This window comes from Triturus cristatus, chromosome 3_1, assembly GCF_964204655.1.
Source record: "Triturus cristatus chromosome 3_1, aTriCri1.1, whole genome shotgun sequence".
Lineage (NCBI taxonomy): Eukaryota > Metazoa > Chordata > Amphibia > Caudata > Salamandridae > Triturus > Triturus cristatus.
In genome coordinates, this window is record NC_140583.1 from 810,715,419 (window position 1) to 810,735,651 (window position 20,233).

The 20,233-nt window shown below is 45.7% G+C and overlaps 1 protein-coding gene across 1 annotated transcript in view; it reads left to right on the forward strand.

Annotated features, from left to right (window-relative positions):
- Positions 1-20,233, forward strand: part of LOC146861089 (aryl hydrocarbon receptor-like) — an 867,902-nt gene that overhangs the window by 147,742 nt on the left and 699,927 nt on the right. The window lies entirely within an intron of this gene.

The following is a 20,233-nucleotide window of genomic DNA, read 5'->3' on the forward strand; positions in this document are numbered from 1 at the left end:
GCAGTTGTCTCTTTGGTCAAAGGAGATTATTGTCATACTTATGTCTCCAACTTACCAGAGTTTTTTTGTGCTTATGAATGTAGTATGAATGCTGACTGAACCAGTATGAATGTATGAGAGTGTGTGATTTTCTTGTCTGTGTTAATCTTTATCTAGGGATTACATTATGTTAATATGTGAAATGCTACAGTTAAATATGCTGAGTATATTTATTGTATGTTTATGAAACAGAAATTACAAATTGATAATTTTGATATTTAAAGAAAAGTGTTTTAAAAAAATGGATAACCTAAATTATAAAGAATAATGATGTATTTGCAGTATATTATAATTGAACACGGCCCTTTTTAGGTCGAGGACCGCCGGTCTGCCGAAGGCAGAACCGGAAGTCGGAGATTTAATGACTTGGAGAAGAGGGGCTTGAACCCGCCCCTCTTCTCCCCTGTTCTCCATTGGCTGGCCTCTTCAATGCTGGACAGCCATTGGAGAAGAGGTCCCGTCACTCCGATCAGGCCCCGTCCTTTTTGGATCGGGGGCGTGTTTTTTGCAGAAAGTCTAATTATCTCCTCCAGCCAATGGCTGGAGGAGATAACAGCAAAACACGCCCCGAATCCGAAAACGACGCTGCGTTTCTCCGAGGCATTTCTGCTCTGCCTCGGAGAAAGGCAGCGGTGTTCGATGACTGCTTGGAAATATGCTTTTTACAAAACGCTGCAAGTACTGAGGTACCGAAGATTCTCTGTTGCAGCAAGGCACTGAGTGGCGGTAAAAGGAGTTTGATGTAAATATACATGGGTCAGCAGCGGAGGTGCAATAAGTGTACTTGCTGATAGTTCGGGGGGGGCTAAGCAAAAATGTCTGGGGGGGCTGAATCTTTAAACAGTAGGCAGAGTGGCGCTGATTTCGGGGGTCGGGGGGCTGAATCTAGGCAGAGTGGAGCTGCGGGGGTTCTTAGAAGGGGTGAACCAACAGCGAGGCCTCATTAACATGCAAATGGTCTTTTTAAAGACCTGTGAAGTGCTCGGGCACGCCTTTGTGTCTGCCCGGGAAGCGGTCTCATCCCGGGCTGCCACACGCGACGGGGGGGGGGGGGGCTGAAGCCCTTTGAGTTCAATGGGTGTTGCGCGCCTGATCACAGGTAAATGCGGGAGAGAACGGGGTTGTTGAGCAGGGCCGGGCTGGCTTGCCCGGGCATCGGGCGTTTCCTGTAGCAAAAGTGCTTCACAATTAACCTCCCCCATGACCCTCCAGCTGGTCCGATATAATTGCCAGGCCTACTTTGGGGTTCCAGTTCGGCCCTGTTGTTGAGTATCCTACCCAGGGCTTTAAGTGGGATAAAAAAAAAAGGGTGGGGGTGGGGGGCGGTGTTGCGCGGGGTCTATACGACTTGTATTTTGCTGTCTCTTTTGTCATTGCATCCAGGCATAATGATACAACAAGTAACATGATACCTACAACAAGTTAGGACTATTGGCTTTGTCAATCGTTGTTAGTTGCATAAGATAAATTAGCAGTAACTGTGGCTTGTATATAATATTGAAAAAGCATCCACTTGAAGCCCTAGTGACATCACGACAATGTTACTGCTCCTGAGTTTCAAAAAGAGACAACAATATAATCATGCAGTGGCTGAACTCGACAGATTAAGAAATATATCCCAAATTATATATAACAGTCGGTAGACGCATGCCTCTACAGTGTTCTCTTGTATTTTGAAACCAGAATTGGTCAAGTTCGTATCCTTTCAAAGTTCCCTTTTCAAACAATCATTATCAACGCCAAGTCTGGCCCTGGCACGGTAGTGCGATTTTTGTTTAGTATTAATAAAATGTGACACTTCAGACAGCAGTTTCAGCAGAGAGGACAAAGAAGGAATGGGCATGGAATCCAAATACTAATCATGCATATTAGACTGGGACACTGGCATTTTGCGATGCTGCAGAGTTTTCCTCATAATTATGGATTTGCCAAACTTCCCAAATAATGCTCGCATAATAAATCTCGCTTTTGAGAGTGATTAAGCTATTGACATTGTAAATAACAATGCCGTATCTTTAAATGTTTTAAAAACAAAAACATAAACAAAAATAATGTCATGAGCAATGCCAATAGCTCTAACTTTAACAATGCCGAGACCGTTGCATTGTAAATGCTTGTTTTAATTCAATTGAATCAACCAAAAAGAAATATAGGTCACGAGGGAGTTTCTACAGTGTAAATCGAGTTGCCCCTCCATGAGTGCATGGACTCTTTTTAGTGAAGGAGTGAGTGGTTATGTGCGAGCACCTAGGGGAAGCGCTTTGTCGTGCACCACCTGCGATATGGCGCATGCCGTCAAACCGCACCTGGAGTGTTAATAGATACATATATATATATGTTTATATATAGATTTATTTCCAAACACATCCCTGCTTCCACAAAGGACAAGGGTACGCACACAAAGTCTGTAAAATCCTCAAATACATTTTTATGGCATTGGGCATCTCTTGACCCAGCAAATAAATATAGATTTATTTATGCATATAGCTTATTATAAAGATGTATTTTGTTCTTACCCACCACCCACTAAGGGTACTAAAATTACCTACAATACTGCTTGCTACTCTGATTCAAGCATGTGAATCTATGAAAGATCCAATACTAAATAAGAAAATAAGTCACTAACCTGTAACTGCAGTTATCTGGTCTTGGTATCTTTCATAGATTCACATGCAACCCACCTTCCTCCCCGGAGAGGCTCCCCTTATAACTAAGGATGTTGTTTCCACTTGTGCTTGAAAATCTGAGGGACTCTGCCTCTCTTGGGATTGTTCTAGTGGGTACTAGAGCCTGATTGGTTATAGTTTAAGTTTGGTCCTTTTTAAAAAGGACATAGATAGGCTATTAAACTGATGCCCTATTGCCATTAGGGCCTATGCTAGTCATATGATAGCTAGGAGATGAGAGGTCAGCAGGTCACTGAATTGTTTATACAATTCACCCGGAAGGCCGTCTGTTCCCGTAGCTTTATTGTTGGGGAGAGATCTGATGGCCTCTTTTATCTCATCTTCAGTTATCGGATGCATAAAGTATTCTCTATGTTCATCAGAGAGCCAGGATAAAGCTATATCATAGAGATATTCATTTATATCTTCATCTGAGATGGACAGTTGTGTGGAGTACAATTGTGCATAATAGTCCGAGAATCTGTTTATGATAGAAGGTGTGTTGTAATGTGTTGTGCCCTGTGCATCCATAATCGGTACGATATGTGATGAGATGTATGAGGCTTGGATCCTGTCAGCAAGCGTGCGTCCCGGACGGCCCTCCTCACCGTAGTTCTGCGCCGTGTGTCTTCGCGATAGGTATTTCACCTCCCTATCTGCGAACTTCTGATATATATTAATTTTGTTTCTAATCTCTGCGAGTAGTGTGGGGTTCAGGGTTCGCGCGTACTCGTTTTCTAGTGCCTGGATATCCTTTTCTACTTTGTTCAGCTGCTGCCGTATGTCCCTCAGTACCCCCGTGTATTTACCTATGCAGAATCCCCTGATTGTTACATTTGAAGGCCTCCCAGAGTGTTTGGGCGCTAGTGACTGTCCCTGTGTTGTGCACAAAGTAATCTATTATAGCTTGTCTTAAATCTGTTTCAAATACTTGGTCTAGCATTGCAGTTGTCCGGAAACGCCACTTAAATTGTCTGGGAGTATGTGTGGGGAGTGCCAGTTCCAGTCGGACGAATTCATGATCAGATAGTGTCTTGGGCATGTGGTCTATTGAACTAGTCCACGTGCTAACTGCACGTGTTGCTATCCAATAGTCTATTCTAGTCCATTTGTTATATGTTGCAGAGGTGCATGTTCCTTCTCTGTGTCCCGCATTCCGTAGTCGCCATAAATCTATCATCCTCCACTCCTCCATTCCATCTCTGAGCCCCTTAGCTGCTTGTCTACCATATTTATCGTTACTTGTTGACCTATCCATTGCCCGATCTAAGCATGCATTCAAGTCTCCTCCCCAGACTATTTCTGCTTGCCCTAGAGTCTGTAGCTTTGCCCATATTTGCGCGGAAAAGGCCGGGTCATCGATGTTCGGTCCGTATGTATTGATTAGAGTTAATGTAGTGCCACCAAAATTTCTTTGAACTATATTGTAACGGCCTTGAGTGTCCGTGAGTGTATGCAATAGGGTGAATGGAATGCCACGTTTGACTAATATTAGCACTCCTTGGGCATACGTGGAGTAGGAGGATGCAATTTGGGTGGACGCCCAATGGGCACCCACTTTTAGTTCTGAAGAGTTGGTGAGGTGTGTTTCTTGGAGGCAGCGCTTCCTCCACACAATACCGGTCAAGTTAGGCAAGCATCCGTCTTGTCTTCTGCGAGTTGTTCAATCCCCTAATATTCCATGTCAGCAGTGTTAGTGATCTAACGGTATGTGTCATGGCGTAATCTGATTTCAGTGGTCAGGTTGTGTTTATTCTTCGACCGTGTTGCCCTAAATATGCTAGTGATTGTGCTGCCCATGTCTGTGCTGTTGACCATGTTTTGCCCCCTTTATCCACAGCCTCCCCCCACCCAATCCGGTACCCCAATTGTATTGGAGACAATCCCAAATTCCTGCTTCCCTAACCCCCTTTCTCCTTAAACACTCCCCAATCAACTAAGGGAACTTGGTGTGGTGCACACATGAGAGCAGGAGCGGCAAGCCGATATCCCCGTTTGTGGGAATTACAGGGTGGCCGAGTATTACTAATATATACATGTGTCAGCATAATAACATTTGTTAATCTAGAACTTTGTTGCCTCTACATCAAGTGGGTCACATCTAAGCCCTTAAAATCGACTGCTGCATTGGATAAGACTTAGTGATAATGTTCATTGAGCTTGATAATTGTAGCATCAATAGCTAACATCTATATGTCCACTTATGTGATACAGCCATAGTTCGATGTGCCGCAGGGGTCCCGAATCACACCATTATTCAGGATCATCTAGTCCTGAGGCTTGTTCTTGTTCGTTAGCTCCGCCTCTAGGAGATTTTCTTCAGGTATTCGGTTGCCCTCGCTGTTACAGGAATTGTTGCAGAGCTTTAGGGTTACTGAAAATGTTGGTCTTACCTTCCACAGTGATTTTGATACAGCTTTGCATATGATATTTTCAGATCTTGGAGCTTCCTTTTTACCGGTGTAAATTTCTTTCTCGCCTCTTGGACCTGGACCATGAAATCTGAGTGTATAGAGATCTCCATTCCTTCATGTCTTAGGGTCTGTAGCTCCCTGGAACGGCGTAGTGCAGCATTTCGATCCCTATAATTGAGCAATCTTGCTATGATTGGTCATGGTCTGGAAGGTCTCCCTACCCAGTAGCTCGACGAGGAGTTTTTCAACAAACTTCTCCATGTTTCTGGTGCTTGTCGACTCCGCAATCCCCGTTAATCTAAGATTGTTCTTGCGGGAGCGTGATTCCAGTTCTTCCGCCTTGGCCTAGAGCAAGGCTAGTGTTTTCTCTATTTTCCCCTGACTTTCAATAGCCGTGTGCTGAGCGTCTTTTGTGTCGGACACTCTACATTCGACCATATCTATGCGTTCTGCATGTTTGTCCAGTTGCGGTCTACGCGATATGTTAATGCATCCAGTTTGCCGTCTATCTTGGTTAGGGTGGTTTTCATGACAGTTAGGATTTGGCATACGCCCCCCCCATCTCTGTTTCCTGGGAGGGTGCAGCAATATTTGAGGCCTGCTGATCGTCAGTGCGTGACCCCACTGCTTTGCGTTGGTCAAATTGCAGTTTAGACTGCATTTTATCCATCTTCCCCATAGCTGACGGAGTGAGAGTAGATCAGTTGTCCAGGCAGTAGCGTGTGGGAAGGAGCCAGTTGGTAGTATAGCTCTTAGGAGGCTCGTGACTATGTATATGAGCATTTCTGCTTGCCCACTCAAGCTCAGACTGAGAGCTTATTCATGGGTTACGCCACTCTATGCACGTTGAGACAGTTTGCATTTGCCCCCCCCGTTATGTTTTTGGGACGTGCAATAGCGGTGTACCACCGGGGCCTTGACTTGTATAATGGGGTAGGCTGTGACTTTTCCTACAGTGTCCAACGGGTTCTGTGTCCCACCTGTAGCTTCCACGTGAAAGCCCGCACCTCTCAGCGTTCCCTCGGCGAGCACGCTCTAGCACCAAATATGCTCCTCGTTATGATCTTGTGCTGGAGCGGGAGAGCTATCCTGCCCGACTCTTGTGAAGGGGCTGGGGTGGGGGGACTCCGATGTGCCTCGGATCAATTAGTATAGAGCGCCGCAAATCCTGGCAACGGCTCGCTCTGCTTGTCTGCTGCAGCCCAGTGCTGTGTTTCACGCTTACCAGTAATTCCTCGGGTCCCGTCTCAACCGGTGCCGGTGCTGCATCCTTCCGCGTGGGCCAATCTCGCCAGATCCACCCTTCTCGGCAGTAGCTGCTGCTGTGGCTGCCGGAGGCAGGATACACTCCCGCCGCTTTTGCGTCTTAGAAGCACCCCAGATTCCAACCTTCTGCGTTTCCTAATGTGGTCGGGCAAAATTGAGCCAGGCCTGTGCTGCTCCCACTTGTGTGGGCCCTGATTGCAAAGTTTTTCTGCGGTGTCGGTGTCGTCTTTTTAAGTGCCAGGAACTGCAAGGCTGCCCGGAGGGGTTGCGCAGCAGCCACCCTAAAAGGGCGGCCGCCTTAGTGCCACAGGAAGGCACTGGGGTCGCCGGTCTAGTCCCTGGGCCACGGCCAGGGAAGACCTCCGGCCAACCCATTTCCGGGGAGGGGGGAGGGGGGAGGGGACAGGGTTTTTAGGCTGTCCCCGCCCATCCTTCGCCCTCTTTGTCCCTCGCCGTCTCGCCTTGCCCGCCCCTCCGCTTACCCGGCAGCCGGAGGTACAAGGTGTGAGGGGGGGTTAGGTTTTTCTAACATGTTATTTTGTGTTGCAGGAGGAGTTACAGGGCGATCCAGAGTCTGCAGATACCAAGGGGTACTTCATGCAGCAGCACAGCGTGGTGCTAAGCCAGGATACCCAGGGATGTCTTAGCGTTGTCACCTGGAAGAACTACGGCGCCCCGTTAGTGCTACGGGCGGTTGTGGGTCTGAGCAACCGGGGGCTGCCTGAAGAAGCTCCGCCCACCTCTTTCGGGGGGGGCGTGAGTAAGCAAGTGGACTGGTGGTCCACGGATGGGAGGGGTGGTCCCTCCCAAGATTTGGTATGCACCAATTGGCGACTGCCATGGTGTAATTTAGGCTTATCAGACGGGCAGGCGGCATAGGGGTTGGCCTGCCCTGGGATCGCCCGTAAGATAACCCACCATGTTTGCATATTGGTTATGCTAATAAACCTGCAGCAATATTTCTCCACTTACAAAAGTGTCGTGTGGTTTATTAATGTATTATGTGTGTTATGTGACTACAGTTGTCGATATTGGCACTATAGTTCTTGCTTCCTACTTCTGCTTTGTTACTATGCGCCTCCAGGCACACGGTCGGGTGCGGTCTCACCGGTGCACACGCTTCAACGGCCCCCATTATCTCATGCTCTGGACCATATGACAGGTGAATCCTCTCTGCCTAATAGACCCGGCAGAGTTACGTAGTGTGCACCTCCTGGGCAGTATCGGTAGTTTACTTGGTGATATGGCTCTTGCGTCATGCCCGGAGGACACACATTTTCTTTGGAGGCTCCGCTCCTTCTGCTTTCTCTCGCTAGGCCTCGCTTCGCCGACGCAGCCGCGGACAGTGCGGTTGGCTCCCCCGGCTTCCTGGTATGTTCTCGAGGCACCCCCGACGCACTGACTCCGATTATGCAAAGGCAAATAGGTGGTGTTATTGTAAAGTTAGCCAGACACAGGATATCGAAGGATCTTAAGAGCTCAAAGAGCAGCCATCTTCAGGCTTATCAAGCTCCGCCCTCTAAGCACACAACTACTTTGAATACAAATGGAATACTGTAACCTTTCTCAAATGCCACGGACTTGCTGGACAGCCCATCCATGCAAAGCAAACAGAGAAAATACTCGATAGCCAGTGGCTAAACTTGTCTGACCCAAAGTCCGCTCTCTGCAGTACTTATAAGTAAAATATTGGTAATATCTGCTTTCCCTAGACAGGCAAAGCTGTGTAGCAAGATCTAAAACTACACTCTTAAAAAAAAAAAAATTACAATCTTTATTTATGTAAAATTAAATGTCCTCTCAGTGAGTTCACTGCTTTGCAGTCTGACCATAAGCTTCCCTTCCCCACACACCTTGAGTCCAGCACCGACCCTTTCACCTACAACACACATGCATTACACATTCTCTTCCAGGGGATCCTCATCAATAGTCATAAGCACTGAATATTCCCGCCCATGTGCGGGGACCCCGGAAATAATAAAATTATATATGTAAAAAACATACATATCTACAGCTCTGTATATGTATAAACATATATCATTTTTTCCAAGCAAATGCAGCTCCCATAAAAGGCTAGGCAATGTAAATATACACATCCAATAACACACATATATCTATATATATGTATAAAGGTATAACAATACACCCAAATCTCTTTTTTTTTTTTTTTTTTTAATGAGGTAAACACTCATGAGAAAGCAAAAAATAAAGAGAACAAACTGTGGAAAAACACAGATGTATAACACATTGCCAGCCTGCAGGCTGCATTGCAATACAATACCATAGAGACTAAAAAGCCCTGTACAGGTAAAAACTGGCACCGTGCCTTTAAGGCAGCCCTGACTTCCATATCCCATCATGCCTCAGGGGTGACAGTTAGGTCAGTTGTTCTTTCCGGCTCCTTCAGTCAGGACCCTGGAATTCAGCTCTCTTCTTTTTTGACTCTTTAGTCAAAAATTATAACAACTTTAAGATTTTTTTTGGACTTCTTCTTACAATTTCTGTGAGGAAGTCAGTATCCTGTGTTTTTCTGACTGATTTTTCAACCATTTTGTCAGAAAAATGCCTTCTTTATTTGTTCCATGCCCATCTTGTGGAAAAAAGAAGGCTGCGTCAGACACACATGAGGTGTGTATCATCTGTCTGCCGGACTCTCACTCTCCAGCAACATGTCGTCATTGTGAAGACCTTTCCAAAAGGACTTTAAAGGAGAGGGAGAGGATTAGGCTGTATGGCCTAGCAGAACGGTCGACGTCGAAGCAGTTGGTCCCTGTTTGCTCTCCATCGACGTCGGGCTCGGCGTCGAAGACTCCAGCGGCGGGATCGTCGCTGAGAGGTGAGGAGTCAAGGGGAAGTCATGCTGCAAAGAGAAAATCGACGTCGACTTTATATTCAGCGTCGAAGAGGATGCGTTCGACGTCGACGGCGTCTAAAAGCTCGGCGTCGAGGACTCGGCGCCATAGTTCAACGTCGAAGAAGCATCTGTCGACGTCGAGAGAAGATCGATCGACGTCTGCACAGAGATATCGTTCGTCGTCGAAAGAAAGACATCGTTCGACGTCGAGGTCGGCGAGACATCATTCGACGTCGCGAGAAGAACGTAGACGATCTCCACAGTCGACGTCGAGACCAAGATCGCCGTCAAGATCAAGATCGCCGTCGAGGAAACATCGTTCGACGGCGAGGAGGCTTTCGACGTCGTCGGAGCTTTCGACGTCGAGACAGAAGTCTCCGTCAGGAGTGACGTCGAGGCAGACGCCTCCGTCAGGGCCGACGTCGAGGCAGGAGCCTCCGTCGGAGTCGACGTCGAGGCAGGAGCCTCCGTCGGAGTCGACGTCGAGGCAGAGGCCTCCGTCGGAGTCGACGTCGAGGCAGAGGCCTCCGTCGGAGTCGACGTTGAGGCAGGTGCCTCCGTCCTCACAGGTCTCCAAAGCTTTGGTGAGGTACATGAAGCCTCCGTCGAAGGTAATCTCGACGTCGAGACAGGAAGCTCGGAGCCTCGAAGATTCGAGTCAAAGATCTCCGGTGATAGGCTTATCACCGTCGAGGCAGCCCTCTGTTGAGGGTACGCAGGAGGTTTCACATATTCGCCTCACAATTCGACCAGTCTCAAGGCGAAAATCTCCTCATTGACTTATATATACTGCTCCGGAGTCACCGCGTATCATTTCTATCTCGCCTTCAGGATCAGAGGGCTCAGGTTCAAGGTCAGCATCACCAGAGCTTATACATCAATCTCCAGTTCCTGCAAGAGAAAGTTCGCAGGAGGAGGACAATGCTATGCCTCAAAGTCCCGTAAGGGAGATGCCTCAGGACCCTGCTATGACAGACACAATAAAGGCATCGCTAACAAGAATAAGGGGCGTGGTATTCCCAGCGACACCGATCAGACCAAGATCTCGAGAAAGAGAATCCCGAAGTCACTCTCGAGCACCAAGAAGGCGATCCAGGTCTGCCTCCCTCAGAAGAGAGTCGACCAGATCAGAGAGAAGGCGCCGTAGGACCCCTTCTACCTCCCCTTCTTCCAGATCATCCAAAAGGGATTATTCACCGACACTCTCGGAGACGCCACCCTCTCGGGTATCTCCGGTAGATGACATTTCTACATTTCAAGAAGTGTTGTGTAGAGGAGCTACAAAATTAAGTATCCCTATGCCGGTTCAGGAGACCACCACATCCATAATTTTTGAAACTCTTCATGAGCGCACAGTGACACGCCCGTTGTTGCCATTAGTCCCCGGTTTGCTACAACCGGTAATGGATATCTTTCTCACGCCAGCAACCACCAAAACGGCGCCGGCGAGAATTCTAAAAAAGTACCGTCCAGCTCCGGAGGATCCGCTATTCCTTAAAACAGATCCTCCACCGGACTCTGTCATCACCGCCGCTGCCAGAAAGACGCATGCAGTAGCTGGCTCTTCAACGGTGCCACCAGATAAGGACAGTAAAACGCAAGACTCCTGGGGGAGGAAAGTTTGCGGCTCAGCATCCTCAAGCTTGAAGGTGGCAAGTGCCTCGGCTCTTCTGGGGCGCTATGATAGGTCACTATGGGACTCTCTTCAGAGGTTCGTTGAAAAAGTTCCATCAGAGGACAGACGGGACTTTGAAGAGATTTTGCATGAGGGGAGTCTAGTCTCTAACCAGATCATAAGTGCAGCGGCGGATGGGGCAACACTGGCAGCGCATGAATATGCACATGGAGTCACAGCCAGAAGATCATCCTGGCTTAGATTGACGGCCCTGAAACCGGAAGCGCAGGCAAGAATTTTAAATCTGCCTTTCTCCGGTAGTTCTCTTTTTGGGTCCCATGCAGACGAGGAAATGGCCCGTATGAAAGCAGAGCTGGAGACCATGAAAGCAGTCGGGCTTGAAAAGAGGAAAGAGTTTCGACGCCGCAAGGGAAATGACAGGCGCAATTACCAACAGAGGGTTCAAACCCCTCATTGGCAAAAGAACCAGGACCAGCAAGGTCAAAAGAAACAGCAATACCAGTCCCGCAAGCCATCCAGGGGACGAGGTAACAACAGGCAGTCTAATGCTGGAAACAAAGCACCGGGGAAGCAATGAGAAACCGCTTCCTCCGATGCTGTCCACCGCTCCGGTGGGAGGAAGTGTTGCGCATCATCTTCCAGAGTGGCAGACAATCACAAAGGACAAGTGGGTACTCAATATACTGCGTCATGGGTACTCGCTTCGTTTCAAAAGTCACCCCCCATCGATTCCTCCTGTCAAGTCATCCCAGCATCTAAAGCAGCTCAGAGAGGAGGTAGCGACGCTACTACTCAAATCTGCAATAGAGAAAGTGCCCATAAACCAGAGAGGAAAGGGAGTTTACTCCAGATATTTTCTCATCCAAAAGAGGAGTGTGAAGGCGGAGTTCAGACCCATTTTAGACCTACGGATACTGAACAAGCACATAAGAAAGGAAAAATTTCGCATGCTGGCGCTCCACCAAATATATCCTCTTCTCCGGATGGGCGATTGGATGTGTTCACTGGACCTTCAGGATGCATATTTCCATATTCCCATCCTAAGGAATCATCGAAAATTTCTCAGGTTTGTGGTAGGCAACGCTCACTATCAGTTCAAAGTCCTCCCATTTGGCCTGAAGTCAGCTCCTCGAGTATTCACAAAATGCGTGGCAGTAGTAGCGGCTGCTCTGAGGCGCGCAGGAGTCTTCGTCTATCCCTACCTAGACGACTGGCTAATAAAGGGCTCATCGCCACAGAATGTGCGGACACAGCTGTCGCTATGCCTGAACTTATGTCGCAGGTTGGGTCTCAGAGTGAATGTCAAAAAGTCCAATTTTTCACCAACGCAGAGAATACACTACCTGGGTGCAACTATAGACTCCGTAGTAGGAAAAGTGTTTCCTTCGGAGGAAAGACAGTCATCCATTATGCTAAAAGGCAGACAGATTATGACCAGCAATCTGTCGTCGGCAAGGCAAATCTCATCTCTGCTAGGGGCCATGGCATCCTGCATCTTCCTAGTGCCCAATGCCAGGCTAAGGATGCGTCCTCTCCAGCAAGATCTCGAGGACAAATGGGATCAAAGGAACTCTCTGTGGGAAGAAAAGGTTTGCCTCTCCTCTGCAGCCAAACAGTCAATCAAGTGGTGGCTGAAGCCAAGGAATCTGCAAGTGGGGATTCTTTTCCATCAAGAGCCCCCAACTCAGACCTTAATCACCGACGCATCCCTTCAGGGATGGGGTGCGCATTTTGGGACTCTGCAAACTCAAGGACGGTGGTCCAGCAGCGAACAGTTGTACCACATCAACATGCTGGAGCTCAGGGCGGTCCACCTAGCCCTCAAAGCGTTCCTACCTGCGATAACGACGAGTACCATTCTAGTACAGACGGACAATACCACCACAATGTACTACCTGAACAAGCAGGGGGGTACTCGATCCAGAACGCTCTCGCTGGAAGCTCAGTCCCTGTGGCACTGGATCCTAGCAAGGAACATCTCATTGAAAGCGGTGCACCTACCAGGAGAACTCAACGTGCAAGCAGACTTGCTCAGTCGGCATTTTCAAGAGCCAGAGGACTGGGTAATCAACGACGAAGTGTTAGAAGACATCTTCGGGGAATGGGGGCGCCCGCAAGTGGACCTCTTCGCGGACGAGCAAAACACAAAATGCCGAGGCTTCGCCTCAAGATACCATCGACCAGGATCCCTAGGGAATGCCCTTTTGATCAATTGGTCAATGACATTTGTGTACGCTTTTCCGCCTCTCCCACTAATTCCCAAGGTGGTGACCAAGCTACAGAATTCATCTACCAAGATGATACTCATAGCACCGGACTGGCCGAGGCAGTGGTGGTACACGGATCTCCTACACATGTCGATCCGCCCCCACAAGCGGCTGCCGTGCAGGCCGGACTTGTTATCCAAGATGCAGGGGAAGATTTACCATCCCAGCCTTCCCTCGCTGAGCTTAACAGCATGGCTCCTGAAGTCCTCCAGTATGGCCATCTGAACCTCCCTCAAGAGTGTATGTCCATACTGAAGGAAGCCAGGAGGCCTTCGACAAGACACTCCTACTTCTGTAAGTGGAAAAGATTTTATATATGGTGTGCTCAGCATCATTATGATCCCACTAAATGCCAGGAGGATGCAATTTTGCCCTATCTTCTACATTTAGCAAGGGCAGGGTTGAAATTTTCTTCCATAAAGGTTCACCTAGCAGCCATAACAGCATACAGGCGTTCGCCTTCACAGCAGTCATTTTTTAAAGTGCAGGTAGTGAAGGATTTCTTGCAAGGACTCAAGAAAGTCTATCCCCCTGTTAGACCTCCCTCTCCTTCCTGGGAGCTAAACTTGGTTCTGTCGAAGCTCATGGGTTCACCTTTTGAGCCTATTCATAAGGCTACCCTACAGCACCTCACATGGAAGACAGCATTTTTAATAGCCATCACTTCAGCACGGAGGGTCAGTGAGATACAGGCCCTCTGTTCTAAAGAACCCTACACTGTTTTTCATCTAAATAGGGTGGTGATGAGAACTCACCCTTCGTTCCTACCCAAGGTGGTATCGGAGTTTCATGTAAACCAAGCCATCTCCTTACCAACCTTTTTTCCCAACCCCTCCTCTCCGGCAGAGAGGGCGTTGCATTCTCTGGATGTCAGAAGGGTCCTAAAATTCTACCTAGATAGGACTAAGAATATCAGGAAATCTGACCAATTGTTTGTGAACTATGGGATTGTCCGTATGGGCTTTGCTGCATCCAAACGTTCCATTGCTAGGTGGATTGTTTCTAGTATTACTTTGGCCTACCAACTGGCTCAGAAACCATTGGGGGCGCGCCCTAAAGCGCATTCGACAAGAGGAAAAGCGGCTACCGCGGCTTTTCTCAATAATGTCCCACTCTCCGAGATCTGCAAGGCAGCCACTTGGAGATCTGTCCACACTTTTACCAGGCATTATTGTCTGGATTCGGACACCAGGGCAGACACTCAAGTAGGACAAGCCTCCTTGAGGAATCTGTTCCAAACATAATCATTTTCATGATTCTTTTTCTCCATGGGTGATACAACCTTAGTTTCATTTGCCTGCTGGTGGAAGGGGAGCTTGCTACTCTATTCAGTGCTTATGACTATTGATGAGGATCCCCTGGAAGAGAAGGGTAAGTTACTTACCTGTAATTCTAGTTCTCTTCCAGGGGTATCCTCATCAAAGTCATAAGCAACCCACCCACCTCCCCAGGCAAATGAGAAGAGGTGTATTATTCATTATGGAAAAGGTATATCTTTGTGTTTAGGACTACGGTCCCGCAAAGAACAACTGACCTAACTGTCACCCCTGAGGCATGATGGGATATGGAAGTCAGGGCTGCCTTAAAGGCACGGTGCCAGTTTTTACCTGTACAGGGCTTTTTAGTCTCTATGGTATTGTATTGCAATGCAGCCTGCAGGCTGGCAATGTGTTATACATCTGTGTTTTTCCACAGTTTGTTCTCTTTATTTTTTGCTTTCTCATGAGTGTTTACCTCATTAAAAAAAAAAAAAAAAAAAGAGATTTGGGTGTATTGTTATACCTTTATACATATATATAGATATATGTGTGTTATTGGATGTGTATATTTACATTGCCTAGCCTTTTATGGGAGCTGCATTTGCTTGGAAAAAATGATATATGTTTATACATATACAGAGCTGTAGATATGTATGTGTTTTACATATATAATTTTATTATTTCCGGGGTCCCCGCACATGGGCGGGAATATTCAGTGCTTATGACTTTGATGAGGATACCCCTGGAAGAGAACTAGAATTACAGGTAAGTAACTTACCCTTATAGGACTATCTTCACAATTGTATGATATACTTTTCTGTCGTCGTTCTGAGCAAAAGAAGTGTCTTAAATAAAAGCTTCACTTGTTTTATTTTACCTTGCTACTATCAAACGGTTTAATAAACAGCGCTTATATTTCACTCAGACACAAAGCGCTATATTCAGTAAATCTTTGTAATGGGATGTGCGAAAGATTAGAGACTCACTGTCAGGTAACAATGACAATTCTGTTTACCTTCGGCTTGATACCAAACGAAAGCTAAACTTGACTCAGGCAGCTCCATCAATTGCAAAGCCAGCAATTATCTCCCTACATTAAAGCAACGTATTACCTTCACCAGGCTTTCAAATAGGAATGCTACAAGCGGCACTTATTAAGCCAACTAAAATCCTGCCCCCATAGCTTTCAGAAAGCGGCATTAAGTGGGTACACAATTAACTGGCTGTGCCCCAGCCCTACTGCTGTCTTGCATTATCTCAGTATTTCATTTCAGGCTTGTATTGGTTGTGTTGCCGCGCAGCAGTCATTTAAGGAAGTCTGGTGCAGCTGAATGATTTGTGCTGGTGATGTTTCTCTCCACATTTCAGTACATTTTTAAACACTGGTACTGAGTTTTGCCCATGTTTTCACCCAGCATGTTGTCGGGAACGTCTAGCTTTTTAAAAATGAAATGCCGAATGATAGATTAAAAATCACACTCCTCTAAAGGTCTGCAGTTTCTTACTAGACACTTCATGAAACAACATTTTCGTTACGTACATTTGTGTCTTAAATAAGCTTTGTGATGTAAAGTAAAAGTCGCATAGTTCATATAAAGTACGCAAGTTATTGAACAAATCAATTGCATATCCCTGCCATGATATGAGGTGTTAACTTTTGCTTTTCAAGTGCTCTCCAACCAGCCATAGCTAGAAATGTAGGCTTCACATTATGATTTTCGTAGAACACCAAATGTCTCCTTCATGTAAATGGCTGCAATTTGCAGGTGGGCATGACTGGGTCAGTACTTTTGGTCGTGAGGGCATTCCCAAGTCTTCAGACAGTATTCCTACTAACATACAACAACACACAATTCCTCACCACACAATTAATCGCCACGCAATTCAACACCACCCAACATAATTACACTCCACATAATACCTTTCAACAAAACATAATTCAAATCCACATAATTATACTCACCTCAATATCAGATAAATACACGCCACATTAAACCACTCTATGCCACATAGCACCAATCCACAAAAATACACTGCACACCATGCCACATAATTCCAGTCAGCTTCATTTTACACAACGTCACACGGTTCCACGCCACACAATTCAACTCTACATATTTCCATTACACACCACATAATTCAACAAACCACATATTTCAACTCAACAACACAATCGCACCACATACATCCAAACCGCACCACAGAATGCCACTTCATGCCACAAAATTCAACAGCACACAACGTTATTAAACTCCCCTACATACCACACCACAACACATGATACCAATCCACATAATTACATTCCACACTCAATACCACATAGATGCTATCCACAATTCCACCACACACCATGCCACATAATTCCACTCCACAAATCCTCTCCACACCACACTATTTCACACCGCACAGTTCCACAGCTAACAATTCCAATCCATCTCACATAACTCAACTCTGCACCACAGACATCCTCTCCACTCCATAACACATTTCGTTTTTGGCAGAGACAGCCCACATCCCACCCAGCTCCGCTGTTGTTCCCCTAACTCTCTGTTGCTGCTACAGTTCCCACATTTGTCTTCTTAATTAATCTTTACAGCCCCCAACACCCATCTATGCACAATGCTACATAATTCCACTACACAAATCTACTCCACACCACACAATTCCACAACTAACAATTCCAATCCAACCCACTTATTTCCACTCCAAACCACATACATCCACTCCACTTCAAACCAGAACACATAGGTGAAAGACATTGTCATTTACAATGCCAATAGCACTAACTCTCGCAAATGCAAGACCTGTTGGCATTGCCACTGCTTGTTTTGTTTTCAGGACCATGTAGGAAGACAAGGTTTCAAGTCAATTTCTGCTCTGAGAAAAATTATAATTCTGAAAAAAAAATCTTTATTCTCTTGTAAGCAAATATTTCAGCTAAAGTGGGTTTCAGTTTTTTTTTAACTTACAGCCTACTTCAAAGACTAATTTCTTCCAAATAAGTCAACAACTTTGTTAGTCACATTTAACCTCTAGCCTCCCACCAATAATCCGGTGTTCAATCACAATATCTTTTCTACTGAGTTCGTTCTCGCTTTTTTCAGGGTAAATAAGTGACTTTCCACATCACATAGCATCTCATAATCTCCCCCAACATTATCAATCAGATTTTCCTCTTTGAAACGCCAGTTTATTAAAATTATGTTTTGTGCTCCTTTCTTTTACACCTTCTCCATCACACTGCTAGGCCCTATATGTTAAAACAAGATAAGATCATCTCTCTGGTCGCGAAACACACAATACCAAAACACTTTCCACAAAGGATCACAACAAACACAACACTCTTGTAGTATTGGTCGTATGGTAGTGTCAACAAGCATTGGTTTATGGTGTAGAATCTATGAGTAGAACCTTACTATGAAAAGAGTATGTAGTGATCTTGGATGTGAGAGGCAGTGAGCAGCGCTTGAGATTAGATACCTACTATATGAATGGAGCCTTTATCAAATTAACCTACCATTACCAACTTCTGCCTATACATGTTGAATTTAAAGATAATTTTACAACTGTTCAACACGCACCCAGCCAAGGAGCAGTGTGCTACCCATCCAAAATATTCTTCGGCACCACACAGAGAGGCTATATCAATGCTACAATATAATTCATTACATTTGATCTCCTGCTTCATGTCAACCCGAAACCACTGAGTCCGAATTTGAAGTTCGAGATCCTCCAGGTCTCTTGCTGGCCACAGTGCTCTACAGTACATGTATTTGGCTCTTTGTAGAGCTGAACCCACAGTAACAATCCCAATTCAAAATTTGTTATGACAATACACGTTACCCTATGAGGCTGGGAAAAGTTGTATAATACCTTAAAAGACATACATCTGGACAAAAGAGAACTAACTTTGCTGATCAGATTAAAGGCAAAAATACTAATTGAGGGCGACGTGAATAATAATAATAATATTCCATGTGATTCATTCGTCACAGAAATTGCACTCAACCCCAATCAAGTAGGCAATTACAATATGTAGTATCATGCTACGAACATCCCTTTCAAGTGATCATTGAATGTTAAGACTGACAGTGTGGTCTTCAAACAAAAGCTGTACAATCGTCAGCTACAAATACCATATGTGATACTTCTCGAAATCGTAGCAAAGTTATTTCAACCAAGCATCCCCTTCAGTAGAGGCCTACGGAACAGCCTGGAAGTCCGAGCACTTCAAAATACCAGCGTTATAAGATGCAAATGGCTGTGCTGTCACTGCTGGAGCTTTGGGACACACCATGCCATTTTAAGCCTGCCTTTTTAAGCAACACATCCTCTTCCTCCATTTTAAGAATTCCTTTCACTGTGATTTTAAATTATGAATGCTTCAGGGAACTGCAAAGCAAACCGCATTGCAGCACTGGCTTTCAACAGACGGCATTGCTCGCATCCATGTGGAAACACACTAGCAAAGCAGAGATCATTCTGCTGCTAAACGTAAACTTGTCACAATACATTGTATGATGGTAAGGGTAAACTGCGTGTACATTGTATGATGGTAAAGTTAAACTGCTTCCAAACGTTAGCTGTTATTAAGTACATATTATACGCTTTTCATTGTTCATAAACAAGCTAAATATGCAAAAGATAGTGTGGGGTGTGAGATTAATAGTAGAACAATATAGAACAAATATTATGCCATTAAATGGTAATCCACAGTTATAGTCAGATTACCACACAACCGTGTGACTATGTGAATGAATGAATTAATTGGTAACTGATACGGCATCTCCTAGGCTGGGATAGGGCTGAACACATCAGTAGCTTGGCAGGCAAATCCCCAGTCTCTGGTTGGCAACTCTCACACTTGCCTTACAAACACACTTCCAAAATGTTGTTTGTTTTTAACAAACTTTGTTTTATGGTGCTTTGCCTTGTCACCTTTGTTTTTCAACCAGTACACACTAGTCTGAGGGTGGCTTCAGCCTTTTCTACAGCTTTACTTTGTATAAGTGTACATACAACATCCGAACAATCGGAGTATGTGGCACAACCAAATTAACCCCGCCTTCCACCCGATGACAGCCCTAGAGTTTAGGTTGTCCTGGTTATAAATTCCTAGGTATCACCATGATACATCCTCCATTCCCATCTATTCGTACAGAAAAACACACGTGCACACACACACACACTTACTTTTTTTAACATACACATTGAACCCAAACTATGACCATTACCATTAACACGTAACGCAAGGAAAATGCAGTTCTGTGCGGGAGGGACAACAGCCACCCTGATGTCATGGGTACACCTGCTAGGTAATCATGAAACACACATTTTTCAATAACGAGCATACTGCAAGAACCAAGTTTAGGGTTGTTGTAATTTATAATCCAGATTTATCATCTGAATGTCAGGGACACATAAAAAACATGTGACATGATATGTGAGGTATGTGATCGTTATTTTTTAATACCGAACATTTGTTCACATTCTGAGCTGCAAAACTTGGAATCTTAAGTTTGTTCTCAGCGGAAAAGTGTTAAATGACTAAATCTGTGCAAAGTAAATAAAACTCCAGGTGTCAAATTTGTACCCGATTTGTAATCTCGTTTCGTGCAAAAAGCTGTTTATGCCTAAATCGGAATTGCAGCAGCAACCAGCATGAGCTCCTTTGATGTTATTTTCACATACTGTAAATCACACCTTCCCTTAAGGCAGCCATGACCCCTAGCTTCCCATCGTGCCTCAGGGGTGACAGTTAGGTCAGTTGTTCTTTCCGGCTCCTTCAGTCAGGACCCTGGTTAATCAGCTCTCTTTTTCTGTCAGAAATGA